This window comes from Sorex fumeus, unplaced genomic scaffold, assembly GCF_029834395.1.
Source record: "Sorex fumeus unplaced genomic scaffold, SorFum_2.1 ptg000038l, whole genome shotgun sequence".
In the NCBI taxonomy this organism is placed as follows: Eukaryota; Metazoa; Chordata; class Mammalia; order Eulipotyphla; family Soricidae; genus Sorex; species Sorex fumeus.
The window spans coordinates 3,411,270-3,420,152 of NW_026606095.1; the positions used below are offsets into that span (position 1 = coordinate 3,411,270).

General features: G+C 38.0%; 1 pseudogene; it reads left to right on the forward strand.

The window, feature by feature from the left end:
- The first annotated feature begins 6,008 nt into the window (after positions 1-6,008).
- Positions 6,009-6,089, forward strand: LOC130028052 (uncharacterized; annotated as a pseudogene).
- The last annotated feature ends 2,794 nt before the right edge of the window (positions 6,090-8,883 follow it).

Sequence of the window (8,883 nt, forward strand, 5' to 3'; positions counted from 1 at the left end):
TGTGAATTCAACCACATTTTCACAAAGTTAACTTGAGCCCAATATAGAAAGTGTCTCACATACGTTTTCTTCTACTTTCTTGGATGTTTTGTTTGACAGTTATTACTTATGTTTGAATTGCAGTCTTTTGGTCTAATTTTTTAAATTTTTTTCTAATAATTTAACCCTTTCCCTTTCACTTAATTTTATTTTTTGTATTTGGGGGGCCACATTCTGCCATACTCGGGGCTTCTTCCTTGTCTGTGCATTCAGGAATCACTCCTGAAGGATTTGAGAGACCAGTAGGATGCCGGATATCAACCTACATCAGCCCAAGTGCAAGGCAAGTGCTTTACCGACTGTGCTGTCGCTCCAGCCAGAACGTTGTATAATTTAACTTCTTTCTGACTGTTGGAAAATCCCTAACACGGTTCTACCTGTAGTATAAAATTGTTGTTTGTTTTAAATCAGCACCATTTAACCAACAAAAACTTATCAGCTAAAAAAGTTTTATGACAACAAATCTAGGGTAAACCTGCACTCCTGTGATTGTGGATATGCACTTGCTCCCTTCCTGTTTCCTTAAATCAACACATTATTCCCAGTGGGGTCCTACTTTCCATCACTTGCCTCTTCTACTTTTTAAAATATAAATGCTTCCTTAAAAAAAACAAAAGAAAATATTGTAATAAATTCTAGCTGTTGTGACAGAAATTTGCTTCGATGTCTTTTGGAGTGCCTCATCTTCAGTCCTGTGCCCTCCTTGAATGAGTGGATAATTTCAAATCCTTCTTGTGGTGTTCACTTTGGTCATGTGAAAGTGAGGTGACTCTGTACATTAAAACCACAGGAATCAACACTAATGTATGCATGTGACCCAAACCATGAAAAGAAAATTAAGAAATAAAAACAATGAGTTTGCTAAAGAGGTAGGATAAGAAGGAGGGAATCTTTCGGTCACTGGAACAGGGATGCTGGCTCTTGATGGATTTGGAATTGGAATACTGAATGCCTAAGCCAGTTATCAGCAGCCTTGTAAATCATAGTGAAACAAAAACCTTGGGGGAAAATAAATTGTGCAGCATTTTAATTTTCAGCTTCTCTCTAATTTGAACCCATTCTTTCCTTAAAGTTTATAGATAGATAGATAGATAGATAGATAGATATAGATAGATAGATAGATATGGATATATATATATATATATATATATCTCGTTGTCCAGTTTTCATGGCAATCATTTGGTTTTAATGAGAAGTTTCATATTTGTGCTAATAACTTGGCTATTCTGTTCTTTCCTTGATTTTGTCAGAAAAACTTCCACAAGGAAATTATTTATTGTGTTTTATAACTTCCTCTCTACCTTTCACCAGCAGTCACACACAACACACCTTCATAATTGTGTGTTTATTGTGGTAAATGCTTCCCACTACTTTTATAAAAAAAAAATTGTGTGAAAATAGGTCTTCACTTCTCTCCTGGTGCCCTTTGTCCCCGCTATTCATCACCTATCAAATAATGTTCCCATAAAATTCTCTTGACTCTAAGCATTTAAAATAAATTTTCTTTGCCAAAAATGTCACAAAAAAATCCTGTTTCTCCTACCCCTTAGTATCTCTATAATCTGTTCGTTTTGCTTCTACTCTCATTTTATAGTGATATGAATATATTTTCAAAGTCAAAAAATGTGTCGTATTGATGTGGTTTTATTTTATTCTTTCATCTTATTATTAAGATGTAAGTCTGGCCCTAACCTCTTTTATAAATACTTCTAACGTGTCTTGATCAGAAACCATTGTTCCCTCCACTGGATTATGTGAATAAAAATCACATGCTTATTTATATTATCCAGGGCCTTTAATAGAATTTATACACTAAGACATGCCTTTTGATACTTTCCCCTTGAGTTTCTTAGTGTTGGGGTTGGAGCAATAGCAAAGTGGTAGGGTGTTTGCCTTGAATGCAGCCAACATGGCCGACCTGAGTTCGATTCCTCTGCTCCTCTCGGAGAGCCCAGCAAGCTACCGAGAGTATCTCGCCCGCACGGCAGAGCCTGGCAAGCCACCCGCGATGTATTTGATATGCCAAACACAGTAACAACAAAATCTCCAATGGAGACATTACTGGGCCCACTCGAGCAAATCGATGAACAACGGGAGGGCCTTTACTTTACTTTTACATGTCACTGAACATCTTGATAATCCTCCAGTTACTAATGCTGTATCATAGCCATCCTCAAAGAGACCCATTGGGGTCCTAAGACCTGGAGTTTTATTATGAGAAACTATTTTTATACCAGTGCCAACAACGTATTTGTCTAATCCCTCTTTTTCATTCTTTTATATCAGGGTATTTTCCTAAATGTTACCTAACACGTAATGATGTCAATTCAAAGCTAATGGAATGTGTGATCATAAATTCTTGTGTTAAAAAGCTTAGTTTTCATTTCCAAATCAGTAAATATTGATATTTATGGCCACACATAAAGAAAATAAACTATAAAACGATTCTAAGACTAAAATTTTTAGAGCCACTGCTTCAGCTGTATCTTAGACTGTAATGAATTCTAGTATGCTGATAAGAATAACATCAAGAACTGAATCAAAATTCTAAAGATTGCCTCTACATTTTCATAACATATTTTTAGTCTTGTAGTGTATCCCGAAATACATTTTTATCATATTTGAAAGTGTTCCCAAAAATCTACTTTCTGAAATCATTGCTTACTGTGACCCAGAATTGTATGCATTTATAGGGAATTAAAAAACTGGTTTATGATTAGTCTCAATATCTGCCCATGAACCAAAGTTAAAATATGACTTGTTCTTTATAAAAATAAGGATGTACACAACTGTTATTTATGCAGACTTCTAGAAAATTAGAAAATAACAGTAGTTCTTTATTTATATTTAAATTATTCCTAAAGTAATGTCTGAAATATGTCTATTTGTTTATGCAAGAGAGAAAATTTTGTAATACCTTTAAATATAATTTTTTAAAATTATACAAATTTCAACAAGTTCTCTCAATCCCATAATTATGCATATTTTAAAAATAGTTTTCCTGACTTCATTCTTAAGTTCATTTAGATGTAGTAACAAGAATAGGTGGGAAAGTTTATTTAGAGCAAGATAATTTTTTTCTAATAATTCAATCTTAAAATTTATCATTTTTCTGATTTAAGAACTTCTTCCATTATGGCATACACACAAAGTGCGAAGAAAGATTTATACTTATCTCTTCCTTCCAAAAATACCATGCATACATTCATCTTGGATAATCTTTCTCTGTATGGTTTCAAATAGATTGTAGCATTTTGACTGAATAATAATTATTTATAAATTCTCACTGAAATTATACTCATCTGGGGCACAAAATGCTTACAAAGTAATGTTTGTTCCTTTTCACTGGCATGCATTATAAAACCTAGTCTATAAAAAAATGATGATGTTACATAATTTATCAAAATAACACACAAGTAGAAAACAAGTGTTTCACGACTTCTGTCTGGACTTTGGGGAAGCTATCCATTGATACAGCACTGAAGTAAGAAAATTAATTTTACCCCAGCACTACTATCATTATCATAGAAATATTAACTTCTGAAGATACATTTAGAATAGGGGGAAAATCTGAAATTTTTATCTTGAAACCACAGTGATATATGTCTTGTCAAGTCTGAACCTCCCAGACTTACACCTAATTCTCGAGCTCATTGCCATGATATACTCTTTCACACATAGCTGCCCTTTAGGGCTCTGCCCAACCCCATATAGACACCCTGTTGTTTTTCACATTTTCTTGTAATTTGTAGAGATAAATGGTGCCAGCTGGCTCCTGTTTAACTCAAGGCAAGATGATATTCAGCTCTTCAAGAACTTGGTACACACCTCAGAAAACTTGCCAGGAGAAATGAGGAATTGATGGGTGCGTATAATTTAAGTAGGGCGGGAAGAAACATGGAGGAAGAAATACCTGAAAAGGTTCAATACTGACTTCGGATATTTACTAGCCAGATTATTAGTAATACTCATAAACAAGTGAAGCATACAGAGATGGATTGAAGTCCAACATGCAAAGCAAAATATTTTAAATTTTTTGCATTAATTTTACATTATTAAATTGCTGAGTTAAATTTAGTTTCTTATGACATATCATTTGGGCAGAAAACTGTGGAGTGCTACCATTGTAGTTAATCTTTAAGTTGATGTTCATAAAGAAAAATCTACATGGAATAAATAAGGATATGTGGGGTTGAATATCAACAAATAATGGGTGACACTCTGAGTTTTTAATACGTGCCAAGCACTTTTCTAAGTGGTTTATGTGGAGTAACTCCTTTAAATCGCACAAATATACAATACTATCACTATGGTTATTGCCATTTCACAAAATAAATGAAAAAAAATCAAGACAGAATTATAATCCTTTTGCAGAGAACAAAGAGAGCAAGAGTTGGTACTGGTATTTGAACAAGAAGATGTCTTGCTCCAAAGACCAATCACCTTAGTCATATTGCCTCTTGTTCATATATTAATGCAAAGATGATACAAATCTCATGATGTGTTTTATATTCCTGTAATCCAATGTCACAGATTGCTTCTTATATTTAAGTATTCTTTATTATTCTCATTTTCACACCCAGGCACTCTTCTTTCTTGTGTTGAACAGAATAAGAAAATAAGTCCAGAAACAAAATCTACAGAAATTCAGAGGCTAGCATGCATAATTCTAGTTGGCAATTCATTTGGGAGGAATAGTACATAGAGATAGTATAGTGGCTTGGAGGCTTGCCTCCCGTGAGACTGATCTGGGCTTGAATCTTGTCCCTCTCTCTGATTCTCTAAGCCCCATCAGGTATAATATCTGAGTGCAGAGCCAGGAGTATTCCCTGTCCATCACTGGGTATAACCCCAAAGAATAAAAAGAAAAAAAGGAAGAAAAGGAATTTATCTTTCTTATAGTGATTATATTATACCTTAACTATCTGTCACTGTCACTGTCCTCCTGTTGTTCATCGATTTGCTGGAGCAGGCCCAGTAACGTCTCCATTGTGAGACTTGTTACTGTGTTTGGCATATTGAAGATGTCACGGGGAGCTTGCCAGGCTTTGCCGTGAGAGTGAGATACTCTCGGTAGCTTGCCAGGCTCTCCGAGAGGGGTGGAGGAATCGAACTCGGGTCGGCCATGTTGGTTGCGTGCAAGGCAAACATCACGATCACGGTCACGGTCCTCCCGTTCTTCATCGATTAGCTCGAGCAGGCCCAGTAACATCTCCATTGTGAGACTTGTTACTGTGTTTGGCATATCGAATACGTCACGGGTTGCTTGCCAGGCTTTGCCATGCGGGCGAGATCCTCTCGGTAGCTTGCCGGGCTCTCCGAGAGGGGTGTAGGAATCGAACTTGAGTTGGCCATATTGGCCTTACCCGCTATGCTATTGCTCCAGCCCAAGGCAAACATAAAACATAAAAATTTGTATTCCTGTGTATCACATTAAGAGTGTTTTTATTTTATTTTATTATTTATTTATTTATTTATTTATTTTTTGCTTTTTGGGTCACACCCAGCAATGCACAGGGGTTACTCCTGGCTCTGCACTCAGGAATTACTCCTGGTGGTGCTCAGGGGACCATATGGGATGCTGGGAATCGAACCCGGGTTGGCTGCGTGCAAGGCAAATGCCCTACTTGCTGTGCTATCACTCCAGCCCCATTAAGAGTGTTTTTAAATTCATATTTTAGACAACCTCATACAGTGGTGTTCATCAGGTTAGTTAATTATAAAGTAAGTAAAGGCCCTCCCGTTGTTCATCGATTTGCTCGAGCGGGCCCAGTAACGTCTCCATTGGAGACTTTGTTGTTACTGTGTTTGGCATATCGAATATGTCGTGAGGAGCTTGCCAGGCTCTGCCATGTGGGCGAGATACTCTCGGTAGCTTGCCGGGCTCTCCGAGAGGGGTGGAGGAATCGAACTCGGGTCGGCCATGTTGGCTGCGTGCCAGGCAAACGCCCTACTGCTGTGCTATAGCAATCGCTTCTCGGCCTTTTGGCTAAGATCAAGTGTAGTTAATTATATTCATGGATTATATTCATCTTTTAATAAAACATCATATAGAAGTGTAAAAATGAGATTTGATGTTTAATCTAATTTAAGTTTTTCTAATTACGAAAGTATTGTAGGGTCAGGGATGTGGTTCAAGTGGAAGAGAAAATGCCTTGAATATGTGAGGTCCTAGATTTGATCTTTGGCATTGTATTGCCCTGGCACACAGCTGAAAGTCCTTAAACACCTCCAGGCATGATTCTATTCACCCGGAAGCACCATCACAGCCTTGTACGGCTGGGTATGGCCTCCACAACAAAAGCATCATCAGTATTGCTTGCAAATTGTGAATTTATTATAAAATAAGCATCACTTCTACGGAGAAGAGTTTTCTCTACTGATTAGATTAGTATCTCTATGGATGAAATAGTCACACACAAATGAACACAAGGACACTTCTTTTCCTCAATGTTTTTTTATAGCACTTAAAATATTTTATGTACTTGTAGAATTTTAAAATTTAACTGCTTTTTCCGCTCAGGATAGGGTCCGTGCTACTAACTGGCTCATAGGAGACATAACACATATTTGGCATATGACTAAATACATCCCAGCATATTCTTTTCATCATGTGTTTCATAAACTCCTTGCTTCTTCTTTTCCATACATTCAATCAACATTCACCAAAAAAAAATTTTATACAAAGTCCTGACTCATATATTCAAACAATTTTCCTCAACAATAACAAAAATAAAGAAACAGTAAAATGGGTAATTTCTACTAAAAACTTACTATGCTCCAAGCACTGGAAAAATATTTAAAGTTTATAAATTTATCACATCCTTGTAAGAGGAATATATTGCAATTACCACTTTTAGATCAGAAAAAAAATAGATCTTAGAGTATTTATGTAACTTTCAATAGATCATATGACTGGAGCTATATATAGTATGTACATCTGACTGACTACACCTTTATTTCTTAGCAGAGTTTTTTCAAGATCCTGAATTTGTCTATAGAGATTGTTTATATATTTGTTTCTATTTATTGATTTTTTTTTATTCTTCTCACTCCTTCACCTCTCTGTTTCTCTCTGTCTCTGTCTCTGTCTTTCTCGCCCATTGTGTCTCTTTTCAATTTAGCTTTGTTTGGCGGGGGGTGGGGGTGGACTCACCAAACAATTCTCAGGGGTTACTCCTTGCTCTGCACTCAGGAACCACTCTTGATAGTGCTTGAGATATGATATGGGATGCCGGGAATCGAACTCAGGTCCGTGCAAGGCGAGCAACCGACCTGCTGTACTATTCCCCCAGTCCCTCATCCAGAATACCTTTTTAAAAGAGTTATTAAGTTTGGGTTGCATAAATGTGTATCAGTGCTATAGTGTTTGTTTGCCTTTCAGGCATGAGCATATGACTTCAACTCCCAGCATTACGCAACATCACTGATCCCTATAACACTGCAATTGTGATACTGGCAAAATAAGTATGCAGTCTCTAGCATACCACAATCTAATAGCTGAATCTTAGTTAGCAAGAACAAACTATGTGCAACTCAAACACTCAACGGGGACAATTGCAGTAGCAAGAGTACTGTAGTACTGTGCCGTAGCACTGTCCTCCCGTTGTTCATCAATTTCCCCGAGTGGGCACCAGTAACGTCTCACAACAAATTGTGGGACTTGTTGTTACTGTTTTTGGCATATAGAATACGTCACGGGTAGCTTGCCAGGCTTTGCTGTGCAGGTGAGATACACTCGGTAGCTTGCTGCGCTCTCTGAGAGGGGCAGAGGAATTGAACCCGGGGGTTGGCCTTGTGCAAGGCAAACACCCTACCCGCTGTGCTATTGCTCCAGGCCACAGTAGCAATAATGATATTAAAATGAAGGAGAGAGGGAAATAACTACCTCTATTTTAAATATATACATAAATTCATTAATTCATTGATTCTAACTGCCGCTGCATTTCATTTAGTAAGTATATATTTATCAGAGTCTCCTGCCCTCACGCCAGGCTGTCCTCACCAGGGGGGAGGGTTGAGTTTCTCTCACCCACCCCCGCCCAGAGCAGAGCCCCAGCAGCTGAGGACCTCCGGAGCCGGCCACGGCCATGCTGGGACCACTTTCCACATGTCCCGACAGGCCTCATGCATGGAAGAACTGGCAGAGGAACCCAGGCATGCGGGTCCCGGGGCTGAGGTCTCCAAGCCTACTTGGATTGGGACTGGGCCTTCTCCAACCAGACGCCCCATCTTCCAGTAGGTAGGCGTCACACCCACCAGCTGCCACCAACGCCAGGTTGGTCCCATCAACAGCCAAGACGCAGAGACTATAAAACCCAGCTCCCTGAAGCTGGACATCTTATTATCTCGTTTTTACTTTGGAGAACCCAGTAGGCTACCAAAAGTATTCTGCCAGCACGGCAGAGTCTGGAAAACTTCCCGTGTCATACTCAATATGCCAAATACCAGTAAAAATGATGGGTTTCATTCTCCTAATCCTGAAGGAGCATTGAAATGGCTCTTTTAAGATCTCAGGGCTAGGAAGAAGGAGACGTTACTGGTGCCTGCTCGAGGAAATCGACGAACAACAGGATGATTGTGATCGTGATATTTATCATAATAATACGAAGCCAGAGAGATAGAATTTTTTCTCTAATATTCATTTTTCTATTTTTAGTAGTACTAGACATCTAGGAATATGATTGTTCAGTTGGAAATTTTGTTCCCCAGATGTGTTAGATGTTAGATGTGGTCAGATAATTTGAGTTCTAAATAATTACAGGAGAATATGTAAAGGGTCAGAATTCCATAGTTTGCATCTCAATAGAAGAAGTATGCCCTGGCTTCTGTTTATTTACTTTT